This window comes from Gadus chalcogrammus, chromosome 7 (genome assembly GCF_026213295.1).
Source record: "Gadus chalcogrammus isolate NIFS_2021 chromosome 7, NIFS_Gcha_1.0, whole genome shotgun sequence".
NCBI lineage: Eukaryota > Metazoa > Chordata > Actinopteri > Gadiformes > Gadidae > Gadus > Gadus chalcogrammus.
Genome location: NC_079418.1, coordinates 14206652 through 14223765, shown reverse-complemented (window position 1 = coordinate 14223765; position 17114 = coordinate 14206652).

The following is a 17114-nucleotide window of genomic DNA, read 5'->3' as shown; positions in this document are numbered from 1 at the left end:
GCCTGCTCACCGACTGAGCCGTGAGGTAGAACAGGGGGGGGGCCCCTGGTCCGTTCTTGGGACCCCTGCCAGACAGAGGTCTCCGTCGGCGGGCTTCTGGCCGGCGGCGCTGTCCCCCCCCCCCCCCCCACCAGGCGTTGTTGTGAGGTGGATGATTAGCGTGTGATTGGAGAGGCAGAGCCAGTACGACTTGACGTGCAGCTTGACACGCAGCCCCTCCCGCAGACTGACAGCGTGTGCCGGCGTCGTCCCACACTCTGCGTGGGATGAAATTGAAACCAAACATGTCCCCGGAGGATTTCCCATTCATTTTGTTTTGTTATGCGTCTCAGCCTCAGACTCCGGGCCAAATATCACCGGGCCAATTTGATCTGATAAGTGATATGCAAAACATTTGGCCGATAAATGATATGCAAAACATTTGCCTTTTATTCATGTCTGGTTGGATGCCATCAAGGTGTGGGGAGGGGCCAGGGGAGATCCTATGGAGGCCCACAGGTAGGACTAGGACAGCACCCTCAACACCGGCTGGACCCCCTCTGCCCCAAGCAAGTCGGGTCCCACGCTTTGATCCAACTTCTAACCTTAGAGTGAACTTTGCGTATGCAAACGCTTGTGGCGGCAAACTGCAGCCTGGTTCTGGCATGGCGATGCTAAGCTAGCGCTCCTGTCGCTTCACTAGAGGCGCCGGTACGGACGTGGGCAGCTGATAGGAGGACTGTTAAACCAACTTTTGTGTAGGTAGGCCAAAGTTTCAGTGCACCTCGCACACACTACCGGGATGTGGTCCACTGCTGCTGTTGTGATTACTGTTCTCTGTTTCTGAGTAGTCTTGTGACCTTGGAGGAAACCTGTCTTCCTTCTTAAGACCTTTGTTTCTGTGCCCTGGCATGCACATCTGTGTGTGCGTGTGTGTGTGTGTGTGTGTATGTGTTTGTGCGTACATGTTATTCTCGCGCATGTGTGCATAGTTGTGAGTGTTTATATGCGTGTGGGAATGAAGTGTGTCCGTGTCTTCGGTGGTCTGGAAAACCACATGTGCTTGTTGCATTTTTCTTTTTTTCTCACTCTGTCTCTCTCTCTCTGTCTCTCTCTCTCTCTCTGTCTCTCTCTCTCTCTCTCTCTCTCTCTCTCTCTCTCTCTCTCTCTCTCTCTCTCTCTCTCTCTCTCTCTCTCTCTCTCTCTCTCTCTCCCTCATCCTCCCTCTCTCTGTCTCGGGGTCCGGGGGCTTCTTATTTTCCAGGGCGGTTGGTGGGTGTGTGGAGCCTCTGGATGCCCACCCCCACACCGCGGAGACTAGGGACCAGATGTGGTTCGTCTGGCCTGACCTCCAGTGTAGCGCTGCTCAGGCCCGGTTAGTCACAGTCAGACCCCGAGGTCTCCCTGCGTCTCCCTCCCTAACTACTGTAACGCAGACCCCCCCCCCCCCCCCCCCTGCAGAATCTGGGCTTCTCTTCCCTTTTTTCCATTTTGAGATGGAACCCAAAATCCAGTGAGGGGTTGTGTTATGTGTGTCAACCCCCCCAACCCATCTCCACCCACGCCCCCTGTGTGATTAAGGATTAATGGCTGCAGTATTGTGATAAGCGCTGGTAATGTAGGGGTGGAGGAGGGGAAGGGTGGAGCAGCCGGAGAGGGGGTGGTTGAACGCGGAGAGGCTGGAGGAAGAGACGGCGGGGGGTTGATTCTGAGGGGGGAGGAGGAGAAGTGGAGTTGGGGGGGAAGGGGAGTTGGAGGAGGGGACGGTGGAGGAGAGGATGAAAGATGGTGAAGCGTTGGAAGAGAGGGTGGAGGAGGAGAGAGCGGAGGAGGGGATGGACGAGGGGGGGGTGGAGAAGAGGTGGACAGGGTGGGAGTGGAGGAGGAGAGGGTGGAGGTCTTCTGCACAGCCCCACAGAGAGCGCGTGTGAGCTCCAGGAATGTGTTGATGGAAATCACAGCTGAACGTATGATTGCTCCAAACTCAGCAGTCATGCTGGGGCCCACCAGCCATACTTTACACACTCTCACACACACACACACACACACACACACACACACACACACACACACACACACACACACACACACACACACACACATAGACACACACACACACATAGACACACACACACACACACACACACACACACACACACACACACACACACACACACACACACACACACACATGCATGAACACATACATACATAAAAACATTGAGTACACACACAGAAGTGCGTGCACACTCACACACAAAACACACACACACCACGCAAATACTTACGCACACCAGATGCAGTCACACCCACACACAAGCTCACGACCCCCATTCAAACAATCCCTGCACACACACATACACACACACACACGCATACACTCTTACACACACATACACACGCATACACTCTTACACACACATACACACACACACACACACACACACGCACACAAACAAACAAAGAAGAAAGAGAGGATGAGAGAAATGCGAGCGAGTGGCAGAAAACATAAACACGCACGCATGCATGCATGCACAGCAGCATGTCAACGCGTGTTCCTTTACACGCTTGGACTCCCCGTTTCCAAGCTCAACCCAGTGACCCCTCACATAGACAACACACTAAACATGATTCACTGTTTGCTTTGGCTTTCGGACAAGGGATAGCTCTGCGTCCAAACACTCACCCTACTCAACCTGTCCGTATAGTACACAGACAAATGACAATGTACCATTCTCCCATAGTGTTTCCTATACCAAAACACATCTTAATTTCGGTATGTGTCATGTGACTCAGCATCATGTGCGTGGATCAGACACGGTCCTAATAAGACTTGTTCGTTTTTATCCAGGCTGGATAGTCCCATGTAAATCTCTAGGACCACATTGTGGACTTGGAGCTGTCTTTGTTATAGGTATTGGGGACTCAGCTCTCATTGTCTTGCTATTGACAGGGAACTGTTGGATAGCTTTCAGAATAATCGTAGAGTAGAAACTTGGAGGGCGTTTACCTCGCATGGCATTGTTGTTAAAGTCAATTTTATTAATTTGCTATTCATCTTTATAACATTCGATGTTCACTGCATAAAACGATATGCGTCTATTTCTAAAGGGCTTTTACTGGGCACAGAGTAATTGACTGTATCATTCAGGTCCATTTTTTATTTTATTTTCCGTAGCACTCATCGTGTTTCCGCTCCCCTGATGTTTGGACAAGCAAAGCAAGAAAACAACTTGTTTTGAAGCATTGATTTATATTACGTGTGATTCATTTACCTATCTGCCCGATGCGGTAAACATGACATGACTGCGCGACCCTTATTTAATTATTGTGCTAAGTGCCACGCAGTTTTGGAACACAAATACAGCTGGGCAGCGCACAGAAAAGAAATCCCCCTGTTTTTTGATGTGTTGCTTACATGAGGGCCCCCACCGGGCCCCCACTGGGGCCCCATACACTGTCCTTCCAGTAAAACCTTAGCATCAATTCTGTGTATGTGAAATTCGTACTACTGACTTGATAAACAGTCCGCCCCCGGCTTCCCCTTTCTCCGCAAAAACTTCCCCCGGTGAAAGCCCTGGGCCCCTGGTGCTGTATAACCTAGAGCCTCTCTACAACACGGGCCCCTGGTGCTGTATTACCTAGAGCCTCTCTACAACACGGGCCCCTGGTGCTGTATCACCTAGAGCCTCTCTACAACACGGGCCCCTGGTGCTGTATTACCTAGAGCCTCTCTACAACACGGGCCCCTGGTGCTGTATTACCTAGAGCCTCTCTACAACACGGGACCCTGGTGCTGTATCACCTAGAGCCTCTCTACAACACGGGCCCCTGGTGCTGTATTACCTAGAGCCTCTCTACAACACGGGCCCCTGGTGCTGTATTACCTAGAGCCTCTCTACAACACGGGCCCCTGGTGCTGTATTACCTAGAGCCTCTCTACAACACGGGACCCTGGTGCTGTATTACCTAGAGCCCCGTCTTCCTACAACACGGGCCCCTAGCTGTTCAACACTGGCCCCTAGCTAAACAACACTAGTCCCAAGCTATAGGATCCGTGCATCCTCATGGCAGTGTGAGTTGTGGTTGGCTTTGACACCTGTCTGTATTGATCTGCATTGATCGGTAGAGTGAGCAATGGCATCCTCATCACATGACAGCCATCCATGCGCTCATGTGCTGCGGGGCCCTCGTGCTTTACGATCCCATGCAGAGCGGTTCCTGCCATTATTCTCTATACACCCTTCTCATTAATCACACCCGTTTTTATTTATAATTCGTTTTATACCTAGGTCAGGGTATTTTTTTTATTTCCCGCCACAACCTCACATCTTGTTGCGGCCGGTGCCACGACGACGTGTTCCGAGTGGTGCTTTATGAGTTTGATGATGATGTGTTTGATGCGGTTGACGTGGAGACGCGTCAATACGCCACGTTGAGAGCGCACGCTGATGGATGTCTGAGTCCTGCCTCTGCCTTTTAAATCAAACCACGGCGAGGAGGGAAAACATATATATATCAGGAGGATATCAGGAGGAGAAGGCATCATGAAGATATCACCTTCCATAAATATAGCCCCTCACTCTAATTACCACCCCATCGCTCAGAGCTTTGATATTTGAGATTCATCTCTTAAATGTGGCTTTTAAAGCGCATTTGTTATTAATATCCTTTTTGTTCTTTCAAATTCGGTCCTCCAGATCTATTTTTATCTATTGTTTGATCTATTTCTGATTCTATTTCTATTCACACACATACACAGACACAGACACAGACACACACACACACACACACACACACACACACACACACACACACACACACACACACACACACACACACACACACACACACATACCTACATGCACACATACCTACAGTCACACTCTTACATACACATACACACACGCACACACACGCGCACACACACACACACACACACACACACACACACACACACACACACACACACACACACACACACACACACACACACACACACACACACACACACACAGACACAGTCTTTATTGGTCATGCTGATCAGCGTTGGGTGTTAATGGCTGACTCTTTACAGGGGTTAACTAGTTAGACCGAGGTGGGGTGTTCGCCCAATTAGCTGACTTTAGCGCGTAGCATGAATACAATCACAGTGTGAACTATACAATGAGACCAAAGCAGCTGTGGTGCCTGGCCAAGCACAAAGCGACACCCGATTGAACTGGAAGGGCATAAGGTATTGGTTTGGCCAGACCTGGGTAATTTATCCCCCCGGGGGTCAGAGGTCATATGTGGCATGTGGGCCCTGCGCCTCAAAGTCAAGAAGTGACCTATAATTAAAACCCCTGCATGGGCCCTCGTCAGTTGTTCTGCCGCTGTTTTTGAGGGCCCACCTTTAAGCATTTAGGGGTGACAGTTAAAAAAGCTGTTGGAGCTGATAACGGATTAGCGGCTAGCCGAGTGACAACACAAGAGCAGAGCTCCAGGAGGCCCGTCTGCAGCGGGGGTGGCCGGTTTGGATCCTCTAGTCCTCTGAGATGAGATGAGATGATAAGATGTACCTTGTGAATCACAAGCATGAAATATGGACTTGCCGATCAAAAGTACAAGACAGTACTAGTATCATAAAGAGATAAGAACATTTCAATATCCACAAAATATTCACGCATGCAACATAAGCACGAGTCGTCGGAAACTGCCCTGGGGCAAGGGACCCAACCCCCCCCCCCCCAACGACTTGAGTGTTGCCGTGCGTGGTTGCCGGCACCATTAGCGTGTGAGCGCTTGGCCGGGTGACGCACACCCTGCACCGCACGGCAGTGGCTAATAAAGCGCTCCATAAGCGCCGTCCATTTACCCAAGAGCCCATGGGCCAGGTACTTAGCACGGGAATGGTTTGGTTATTGTATGAGGTTAAACACTGCACAATAGGTGCCTGACAACACTATAAACCGCCACTAAATCCCCTACACGCCCTGTCTATTCCTTCTTTTCCTTTTTTTTCTTTTGCCCCTTCTTTTCATTATTTCCCCCCCCAAAGTTTTTTGAACCTGAATTTCCCGAGCGGGGCGATGAATAGGAGAGCTCTCCGTGTCATCATTCTTTAAAGGTGTCGTTGGCCTCCAGGGGAAGGTATACTTACCATTCCTACGCCCCCCCGGCCGACGAACGGCAGCACTGTAGTTTGTCGGCCCCAGCTGTCTCCCCCGACCCCGACCGCCCATCACTCCATCACCTTGGCTGCCTACGCAACAAACGCCTACCTGCTCTTCGCGCACACCTTTGTAACTGTGTGGAAGACGCCGTGGGTGATTCCACGTGAGGAGGGAGGCGGAGGGATGGGGGGGGGGGGGGAGAAAAAACGACTGTTGTAACTACAGTGAGGTGTGTGGCGTGTGTGTGTGTGTGTGTGTCAGCGTGTGTTAGCATGTGGTGGTGGATGACGTGTGTGTGGGCATTGTCGCGTGAGTTTGTGGGTGTTGCCGTGTGTCAGCGTGTGGTCGCGGTCCTCGGCGTGTGTGAGTGTGTGTGTGTGTGTGTGTGTTTGAGTGTGTTACACGGTGTGCGTTTGTGTGTTTTGCTGTGGCTTTGGGTGTAAGCGTGGCTTGTCAGCACTCGGGGGTGAATGTTAGCTTGTGGGACACGTGGGTGTTGGCGGGCGAGGGTCAGCCTTCTGCTGTTAAACGTTGGAACTCGCCAGCGTGTGGTTGTGGATGTTAATGCAAAGCCCCCCGCCCGCTAAGATGCAAATAGAAATTCTCGACACGGTTGGGATTCTGTCTCCCATAATCCGTACATTCCCCCCATTCTTCCCTCCTCCAGGGCCACAGCACTTGTGGTGGCGGTCTGCCTTTCGAAGGATTTCTTTGGGGGGGGGAGGTGAGAAGAGGGGAGCGTGCGGAGAAACAAACACAGTGATGTTTTTTACTTTTATAAACAATGGGGGCGGGGGGGAGAAGGGGGGGGGGGGGATGCTTGAAAAGTCTCCGAGGCTCGGGACTTTCTGGGAATGCCAGCTCCAAATAAGGACTGCTGGTATAGATGTGTGAATCTGGTGCAAGTCTCTCCCGAGACAAGACCCAGCTGTCGCCGCGGGGAAAGAAACGCACGACTTTAGTCCTCCTTATGGTCCAATCTGAACTTTATTTAATCTGAACTTTTGTTCCACTGGAGGTACGCGCGGAGTTGTGCAGTGTTGTGTTCGTGTTGTGCGGCGCCGCTGGTATTATTCCAAAGAGGTTTTGTCGTAAATGGAGTGTTTTCCTTCTCATCGCCAACTTTCTAGTGATGCGACAACAGAAGTGGCAAGAGATGCCACAATAGATTTCCCCGGCGGACAAGGATAAGCTTTCTAGCTAATAGCCGATATATTGATTACATTTGATGCTGTTAAGCCTTCCTTGTTGTCCAAGAAACGTGACAGTAAATCCCCAAGACATTCAATTTCTGTGGGCAGCAGAATCCATCGCGAGGTGTGCTATCATCCAGTTTTCCCATTTTTCCATTATTGTTTTCCATTTCCGTCTGTTTGGCAACACTGAGTCACAGCAACGAGCTTTTCTCTCTTCACTCTGAAACTCATCTGGAGGTAAATTCGTCATGAAGTACTGAGCCGCTCGTCATGGAAATCAGTCACTTCCTGGGTGACATAGTTTCTAACCACAGGTAAACAGAAGAAAAAAAAAAGGGAAAGAAAATAGACCAGGGAGTCACGTCCGACCCCCTTCCCTCCTCCGTGGTTCACCTGTAAACACACTGGGAGCGTTGGGTGCCCAACCCCTGGGGCCTGCTCCTCCACACACAACCTGTCCCACCTGTATCCACCCTGCCTTCCCAAGTCTCTCCCCCACCGTGTGCAACAGCGTCTACCGAAAAACACTGCAAACCGGCGGACCCTTCCCCCCCCCATCCACTAGCAACAGCAACAGTATCCGTGGCAACGGCCCATCGACGCAGAACCCCGCCCACGTCCCGATAAGGGCGCACTTCCCCTCCCGTCCGTGGCGGTTTCGTGAGCAGGGGTTGTGCAATCGCACCACCCTGCTGCGCCGGCTCTTTCTTCTCTTTTTTGTGGGTCTTGCCTTCATCGGGAGGCCAGGGCGTCGGGCAAGACCAGACACATACCTACATGTTGTGAGGAAATGGCAGCAGGATACAGAGATCAGGGCCCAGAGCCGGTTATGGCGGCACTGGAGGTGGTGTCAGTGGAAGTCAGTGGGTGGTATAGGCTTGAATGTGTGTGTGTGTGTGTGTGTGTGTGTGTGTGTGTGTGTGTGTGTGTGGGGGGGGGTAGTTAAAAAGTTGTTCTAGTATATACATGAAAGCTATGTTTTTACCTTGATATTGATTGGCACTTTATTCAATCTGTACTGTAGGTCGTCATGTGATTGGCTCGTTGTTTGGTCTGCGAGGTAGATCTAATTAGGATTACCTCTGTTTCCTCTGCACTTCATAGTATGTGCGGGTGGTAGGGTTATGTGTGTGTGTGTGTGTGTGTGTGTGTGTGTGTGTGTGTGTGTGTGTGTGTGTGTGTGTGTGTGTGCGGGTGCGTGCGTGCGCGCGCGTGCGTGCGTGCGTGTGTGTGTGTGTGGTCTTTTTTTACTTTGCATTGATAATAATAAATTTTTGTTACTTCTTTTCTGTCAGTGAAGTAGGTCTTATTTAGTCTAAGTAGGTCCTCTTGGCTCCTTTTTGTCCCGTGCAGAGCACGTCTACCTCCAAGGTCGGCCATTGCTACTCCTTCCCTAACCTTGCCCTTGGTTTCACGTTTCTATGACAGTAGATTGAAGTGGGAACCCACGGTAAAATTCACGATTTGAAATACAACAGCGTCCTTTTTTTTGTCATGCGCTAATTGTTGTCACATTCTTGACCCCCGCGAAATGTCCAAGCCCATTATACTCTCAAATGTCAAAACACATCTTTATCCAATTACTTTGACTACCTTATCCATGCAATGATTTCTTCTTTCTTTTTTTCTGTGTCGTATCTTATACTCGCATTCCGTCTCTGTCAGAATAGGAGAAAGGGAAAAGAAGCGGTGTGTTTTATCTGTGCAATTCCACAAGGAAAGTTAATGTTACAGTAGGGTCGATGGAAGCCTCCCAAATGTAGCACACATGCATGCAGGGAAATATATAGCGAGGCCGAGCTGAGAAGGAGAGAATCCTCTGGCTCCGCCGTAACCAGAGACGTGCCACAGGATCTCTGCCAAGAGCTGCAAGATGAGGAGACCCAGAAGGGGATTCAGGAGTTTCACTTACTTGATATTTAAACCGGCCTTGTGGATGCGAAGCACGTGAGCTTTGTACCAGAGTTGTTGTACAGTACATACCATGTATCAAACCATCGCTTCCACCACCGCCACCGCCTCGACCACCGATAACACCTCCCGGAAACCACCGCCACCACTTCCCTCACCTCCATCACCCACTCACCTCCAACACATGACCCCACCACCGCAAGGGGGAATAACATCGCCTCCGAAATACACAACCACACCAACACCACACAGACGTTTAGTTCAGCTAAACATGCGCGGTTTGACATCATCATCATCATCATCATCATCATCATCATCCTCATCCTCATGTGGTGCCTTTTGTTTGATGCTCCCGCGGAGGACATCCTTATTCCAACAAATTTAAGTGTGTGGATTTTAGGGAGATTTGTCACAACTTAGGTTGACTAATTAGAAGCAGAAAATGTGATATTCCTCATAATTGAGATAGTGTTAATAAACCGGGTTGGAGTTTACCTATTACTACGATTAGATAAAAGGAGAAGGACTCCCCTCCTGCGTTCGCATGAGCCAGCACTTTATTCATGTAGCCCATATAATAACACTTGTATGAGCTATGGCTTGAACAGAGACCATTAAACAGATTGTTGTCTTAAGCACAAATTGAGCTCTTTGTTTAGCTAAGCCGCTTGTGTAAATATGTTAGCTATTTTTTTCGCCTGATAAAAAACTCCTAAATCTGTCATAAAATGTATCCTTTATCCAGAGCCTGCTGCTTCTACCGTTAGAAAGCCGGGAGGGTAACGCAGACCAGATGGGTCCCGATGCCGCTCTTTACTGTGTTTTGAATAACTTCTCCTCCTGCGTTTAATCTGTTCCGTGTTCGACATGAACCTCCCTGCTGATGTACGGCCCAGCGAGAAAGAAAAAAAAGCCTGACCGCATTCAAGCCGCGGTGAATTACAAACATTTGTCGTACATCAGGAGTACACGTGTTTAATTCCGCCGCACCACAGAGGCAGTGACCGCAAGGACGATTTAAAAAGTATTTTATTGGACAGTTGTGTCGCTTGATGCAAGTGCCGTGAAGTGCGGTGCGAGGGGGGCCGGGGGCCCGGCGTGCAGACTCTCCATTCCTCTCCCCGCCTTCTTCCTTTCGCTCTGTCCTCCTCCTCCCCCCCCCCACCCACAGGCACGGAGGTACCCCAAGAGGTAGAAAGCCCTTTCGACGGGGACCTCTCTTTTCATTTTTACGATTTTCCTAGAACCCTTTGGAGAGAGCGTGGAAAGACGGACATGTTTATGAAGGTTTCCAGATGGCCTCACTAACACCCACAGCTTTTCTTCTCAGTTCTTGGCCCATGAAGGATTAATCAAAGTCACCGGCAGGGACTGATGGTTAAACACTGCAGCTCTGGCTCTTACTCTTAGGGGCGGGGGCGGGCGGGGGGGGGGGGGGGGGGGGGGGTTGATGGTGGTGGCGGGGGTAAGCAGTGGTGGTAGGGGGTGATAGTGTTAGGGTGTGTGGGGGCGGGGGGAGGTTGCTGAAGTCTTTTAGACTCCAGCCCTAGACTCAATCCCCAGGTTACACCACCCTGGAGAGGGGGAAGCCAGGGGGCTGGTGGTGGATGGAGGTGACCGGGCGGGGAAGGTGGGGGTTAAAGGCACAGGGAGAACTCATGATGACCTTAGTGGAAGAACGGCAGATTTATTAAGATATAAATATATCAAGTCTGATGAATCCTCCTTTGGAGTCTGTGTGATCCTTGTTGACAGAGGAATGCTGCTCTGAAGTCGGGAGATAAGGGGCAACGGGGGATATCAGCCAGCAGGACACACCTGACACACGGGTGTAGTGGGATGGATGGGGTCCGCTTTGGACAGGCTTATGGTACAGCGATGGAGGAGCATGGGCCTTGTGCATACCTCAACCACGTTGGCAGCTCAGACAGCCTCGCATACCAATACAGGAGGGGGAAGCTTAGTGGAGTGGAGAGGGCGATCTACTCCCCGCTGAAAGATTCTGGGTCCGATCCCAAACCCGTGAGCAAGATGCCCTACTCCGATCCTTGATTACCGTTTTTTCTATTCCCCGTGTGTTGCTTTAGAGATGGAAGCGTCCGTTGAATGGCTAAATAGTCAAATAGAGAAAACACTCTGTTGTATTTCAGGGTTTGACTGCAGAAGGCAGTAGACTTTCAATTACCCCGAGACCGGTTTCTACAGAACGTTGGTTTGTCACTTTAATGACACAAAAAAGCACCAGGAAATTAGCAAATGACAGCATTTGTTCTTGCGTCCTCTCTGATCAGGCTGAGGCCTCTCTTTTGTTTCATCCATTTTTAGCCTCTCAACGGCCGCTCTGCCTCCTGGAGATGAACGCAGACACAGACCTGTAAACATAGATCAGAACTTGTAAGCAAAGATAGAAACTTTGTGAGTTGAAGGAGAACATTGAGCACAGAAATATCTCCCGCCCAACTGGCTAAAATAATATTAAAAGTAAAATTATCAAAGGTAATCAAATGTTTTGAACACCATCGACATCCTTCTCTCTTTGTTCCAATCTCTACAGAAGCTTAACAGCCATGAAGCCGCTATAAAATAGGACGAAAACTTACAGGAGACGGATATCGAACATACATGATGTATGGTATCTATAATATGCTATATGCTATTATATGCTATAATATGCAATGTGCATGCAATAGGGATGGGAATCGAGAACCGGTTCTTGTTCAGAACCGGTCGACGATTCCAAGGAATCGGTTGACTCGGAACCGGTTCTGAACAAGAACCGGTTCCGAGTCAACCGATTCCTTGGAATCGTTAGCAAGCCTGCTTAACGATTCCGCTTATCGGTTCCGGTCGCGGCAAATGCGTCGTGACGTCACACACACGCTGCTTTGATTTGGTTCAGAACGCAGCAAACATGTCGCCGCCGAGGAAGAATCGCATTGTGCGTTCACACCAAACGCGACGGGGCGACAAGATCCCATACAAAGTGAACGTAGAGACGCGTATAAGGGCGAGTTTTTCGCGGGAGAAAACCGATGACAAGTTCTTGTCGTGATGACAGCCAATCAGCGTTCAACAGCGTGATAACTGAGTGACGTGTAACGTAACAGCCAATCCGCGTTCAGCCGTCAAACTCAGTGCAGTGCAGTCCGGGTGAACCGCGGAATGGAGGAGAAAGTGATTGTTGCAGTTTGCGACTCCCGGAGCTCTATATATAATAGTATATAATTTATTATATACTATATTATAATTGTATATATAATATCACGGCCAACAGCTCTGTCGCCTCCGGATGGCCGTAGCGTGGGGAGCTCTCATAGGGATTGGGCTTCTCGGGGTTTGTTTACCGGCATTGCTATGGTTTCCGGTCTTGTGTGTTCCAACGGTTTATTAGGTAGGCCCATCTAATAAATCTCTGTCTAATCAATGCTTCATTTTGTTTATGTCAGTTTAATTTTGTTACAAGTTGAATGCAAATGAGCACTGTTAGAATTCCAAAAGGCACAAGCTCTTACTTGGCTGTTTTCGTTTTTAGTTGTATTGGAGGGTTAGCTCTGTGGTCAGACGTCAGTGTGCAACCGGGGAACATCTAGCAGACATACGTAGCTGTCATCCCAGGCCATCAGACATCAATCAAACGCAAACGCCACAGGCAGAGAGAGGGAAGCGCATGAGCTACGCCCGACTCCTGAGTGTAGCATAAGTCACGGCCCGATGGAAGACACCGAAGCCCTAAACACGTCCAGAGAAATTAGCAGTGCCTCACATCAGTCAAGAGGGCTGTGTTTATTGTGGGGTACCAACCGAGTCCAACCGGATGTAGGAACCATTAACCCGGACCCAGGGCACCCATTGGGCAAGTTAAAGCCGCTTACCGCCGCCGTTACCCGTCGGACACAAAGCCAGTCAAAGCCAGCCCATCCACTGACGGGATTTATGCCACGCAAGCCCCCCCAACACACACGCCATAATAGATTATTAATAGCCAGGCCGCTAATCACTACAATAATAAAAAGCCCCTTTTAAAGTGGCTTTGCGGTGCGGCTCCACGGTGAGGAGCTGAGAGCAGAGAGCAGATCTCCTGCAAGTAAACACACGTACGCGCGCCAGTGCCAGGACGTCCGCTGTCACGACAGGCAAGAGTATGTGTGTGTGTTTGTGTGTGTGTGTGTGTGTGTTTTGTGTGTGTGTTTGTGTGTCTGTGTGTGTGTGTGTGTGTGTGTGTGTGTGTGTGTGTGTGTGTGTGTGTGTGTGTGTGTGTGTGTGTGTGTGTGTGCGTTAGTGTGTGTGTGTGCGTGTGTGTGTGTGTGTGTGTGTGTGTGCGTTTGTGTGTGTGTCTAGATCTGCAGCCGATTAAATGGTTGCATTGTGTTCAGCTGAGGTATGCCAGGAGATGTCTTCTGTCTTTTGCTTTTTTTGTTTGCGTGCTTTTCGTTATCAAAACTAATCAGCATGTGTCAATCTACCAAAAAGGGCCACATTCCTGGAAGACTAGCCCATCTACAGGCAGAGGGTATGTTTAAAGGAAAGCCGCAATGCTCCAATTTGTTGAATCCTAATTGCTTGGTCTGTGATTATAAAAACATTATGGCGAAATCAGTGGGACATGCAAGGTCAAAAGGCTTGTACGGTTGTGTTCTTTTGTAGTTTCAGGCAAGAACAAAACTTCAAATGGTACCTACTTGCATTATGTTCCAATTGAATCACGTAATGATTTGTTAATTTAAGACATTAAAATTATATGCAAATTATGGCATGGCAGATACTGTAAGATAGCGCACAGGTTTTACATTTCAGGTTATTCCTGTACTGTACTGATGTAAACCGGGAAAGTATCTCCCAGGAAAACAGGTACATCAGTTGATCCATCCAGCCTCCTTCATAACTAATCTTAATCTTCTCTAGTTATTATCGCCAAAACAGACCGCCAAGAGGCGTCCTGAAGGAGGCCTTTTGTCCCAGACTTAATAGCTTCACGCAGACACAAAAACACAGACAACAAATTAAACAGAGTGTGCACTATTTCAGGGTCTGTCGGTTCAAATGTACCATCCAAACACTTGACCTTCATTCAGGAGGTCAAAGGGCTGGTTCTTCTCAATCTGTTTGTTTGTTGAGCACTTTTCTCTTCTGTCTTCGTTCAGCGCCTAGAGACAGGATGCCATCGTGTTTCAACTTGCAATCGATAATAACTGACTTCAAAGTGTCGGGCAGAACCCAAGGTGTATGTAGGACAGAAAATGACAACAACAAAAATAGGACATTCTTCCCCCAACTCCTCTTTTAAGGTTTTATGACGGTCAAGTATTGTTCCAGTGGCCATTTTGTAAAATAATCAAAGATCTGTGAAATCATGGATGTTTTGTGAAACAGCTAGATAAGCGTTTTTTCCCGAACAGTTTTATAGATTTGCTTAATCTGCTTTTTGCATTTTTTGGAGCAAGGGATTAGAAGGCATTAATGGTGGATGCATTACAAGTCCTCTTGCCAATCTGAACCTGAAGGGATCTCTACAGGCTACTCATGCACGCTGCACGGCCATGCTTTCCCTGCTTTTACTGCTGGGTTGTTCGGACAACAGACACCAGATGAATGTCGAATTTATGTTTTGGTCTGTTTTATCAATTTGCTTCATAATTTGTATAAGGTTGAATATGAAAAGGTAAATCTACTATGGAATTGGCAATGTGGGAAGAATCTCTTTTCATTTCATTTTCATTTGAAAGCCATTTTTGGTGGTGGTCACATGATTGCATTTTAGGTTCATAAAGGTTACATGTTCCCAAACTTGACGTCTGGCACACTGTGGTCTCAAAGCTCCCAGGTTAGATTCCTGGCTCAGGGCCAGGTGACGTGAAGTTTGAATGTTCTCAGTTTGACTAATTTGAGAGCCAAAGTCAATTTGTGGTGTGAGTGCCTACTGTAACATTCTCGTCTTATGAGACTAACCATAATTACCCCCTTCTGAATGGGAAGGTGTGTTCATGTCAACCTCTTTGAGTTGAAAATGTGGGAACTTTCTGACAGCCATGATAATCTGATGTTGCTACCCATGATAATGACAAAAAACGAAGAACATTTCAGAATATTATATTTGAGTGAAGTGAAGTAATGTATTAATTAGGTGTATTAAGTTCAACCTTCTTAATTGCTCCAGTATGGCATAAATGCCATACTCCTTACGTTCTTCAGACTGTCTGACGTTATGCTCATCGTCAGATGGTTATAGGCTCCGCCCCCTTGTCACCTCTGACTCTGACCTTGACCTGGAAATGGACAAGATGGATGTTTAGTTAGTAAACCTGCGCGCAAACTGATTTGACTATGGCGGCGTACTTTACATCTGCTTAAGTAATTAAACACTGGTGTCGTGTTGTTGATGTTTCTTGCAACACAGACCTTTCAAGAGACAGATGTCTGAACCACATCAGTAAACAACCCAAACAAACCACCGCACGAGCCAGCTACTCCTCACCCAGTCACACTCCCAGCTGGACGACAAACACAGTTTGTTTGTCGTCCAGCGTGTGTTTGTTTGTCGTTGACGTGTGTGTTGCGACCACATCCCCCACCCCCCCTCCCCCTCCCATCTCCGATCCTTCTTGGACGTGACGCTCCTCTGATGTCATTTCCGGTTTTATGCCCCGATGTGACCCCTTATATGTGAAGGCCCTGTCATTATTCGAAGTCCGTTACGTAAACACGTCGCAGAGCGGTGTGGTAAACACGGCCAGATGACCGAGGCAGAGGCCCTTGAAGAGGCTGCATGTGTCTCTAGCGCTGGGGAACAACATCTGACACCAAAGAGGCCCCAAACTCCTATTAGAGGTGCGCTGGGAAGAGCCTGAGACCCATGTACGGTTAAGGACTATCTTTTGCGTTTGTTTGTGAGGAAAACACCTTTTTTGATTGGCCCGACGTCATCGATATGACTCTGTTTCCCGGGACATGTTTGGTTTGGTTCCGATTGACAACATCTGAATGACCTTCTTCGATCATGCCCTGGAATGCTTTGTCTCCTCTGACTTGTTTTAGGGGATTTCTTCACGCCAGTCCGAGCTGGAGGGCATGAGAATCCGTCAGGAATAAAATCATGCTCACTGTTATAATTACCCCTGCTATTGTAAACCGAACCCCTGAAGCATCCATGCCCATGTCATCACACTCTATCGTCCTCTATACTTTGATAGACCTCACTACCAATTATAAGCACCGGGTAGCATCTTAGCATATTTTACAGGTATTCCTCCTAGTTCGTCGCATCAACACATGCACAAGTTGTTATCCGATCCAATCGTTCTAATATCTGCACATATATCTAATCCTAACCCTAACCCTATCTGCCTGTGATCACTTATCTGTCAGAAAAGGACGTAACCTTAAACACCAAGTTTCAAAAGACATCTTTAGTTTAGTCCGGTAGTTTGATTACACACTTGCACTGGTGAAATTACCTCAGGGTAGTGGTTAGGATACGTTGCATGTGCTGCATGTGCTGCATGTAGCACATGTGCTCTATTTGTTCCATGTGCTGCCTGTATTGCATGTGCTGCATGTGAGCTTCATCCACGCGGGCCCCCTGTGAGCTGTGTAGCTCGGGTTGCACTCCCAGCAGAGATTCCTCTTGGCCGCGGGCTACAGGGATAGAGGGTTAAACGGCGCTACGCCCTGCCATGGCTGCGCTGTACCTGGAGAGAGAAAAAAAGAGGATCTTCTTGTGATAATACTGCCAAAGGTCACCCGTGTGATGGCTTGTCATGCGTGACACAAACAGCGCCGGTTAGCGCGCCTGTCAGTAGCGCTCTTCAACACTCGGGTGCTGTTTGAAAGGGCTGCTGCCGAGTTCGGAAATGGAACGTGTAAAAAAGCGGGAAAA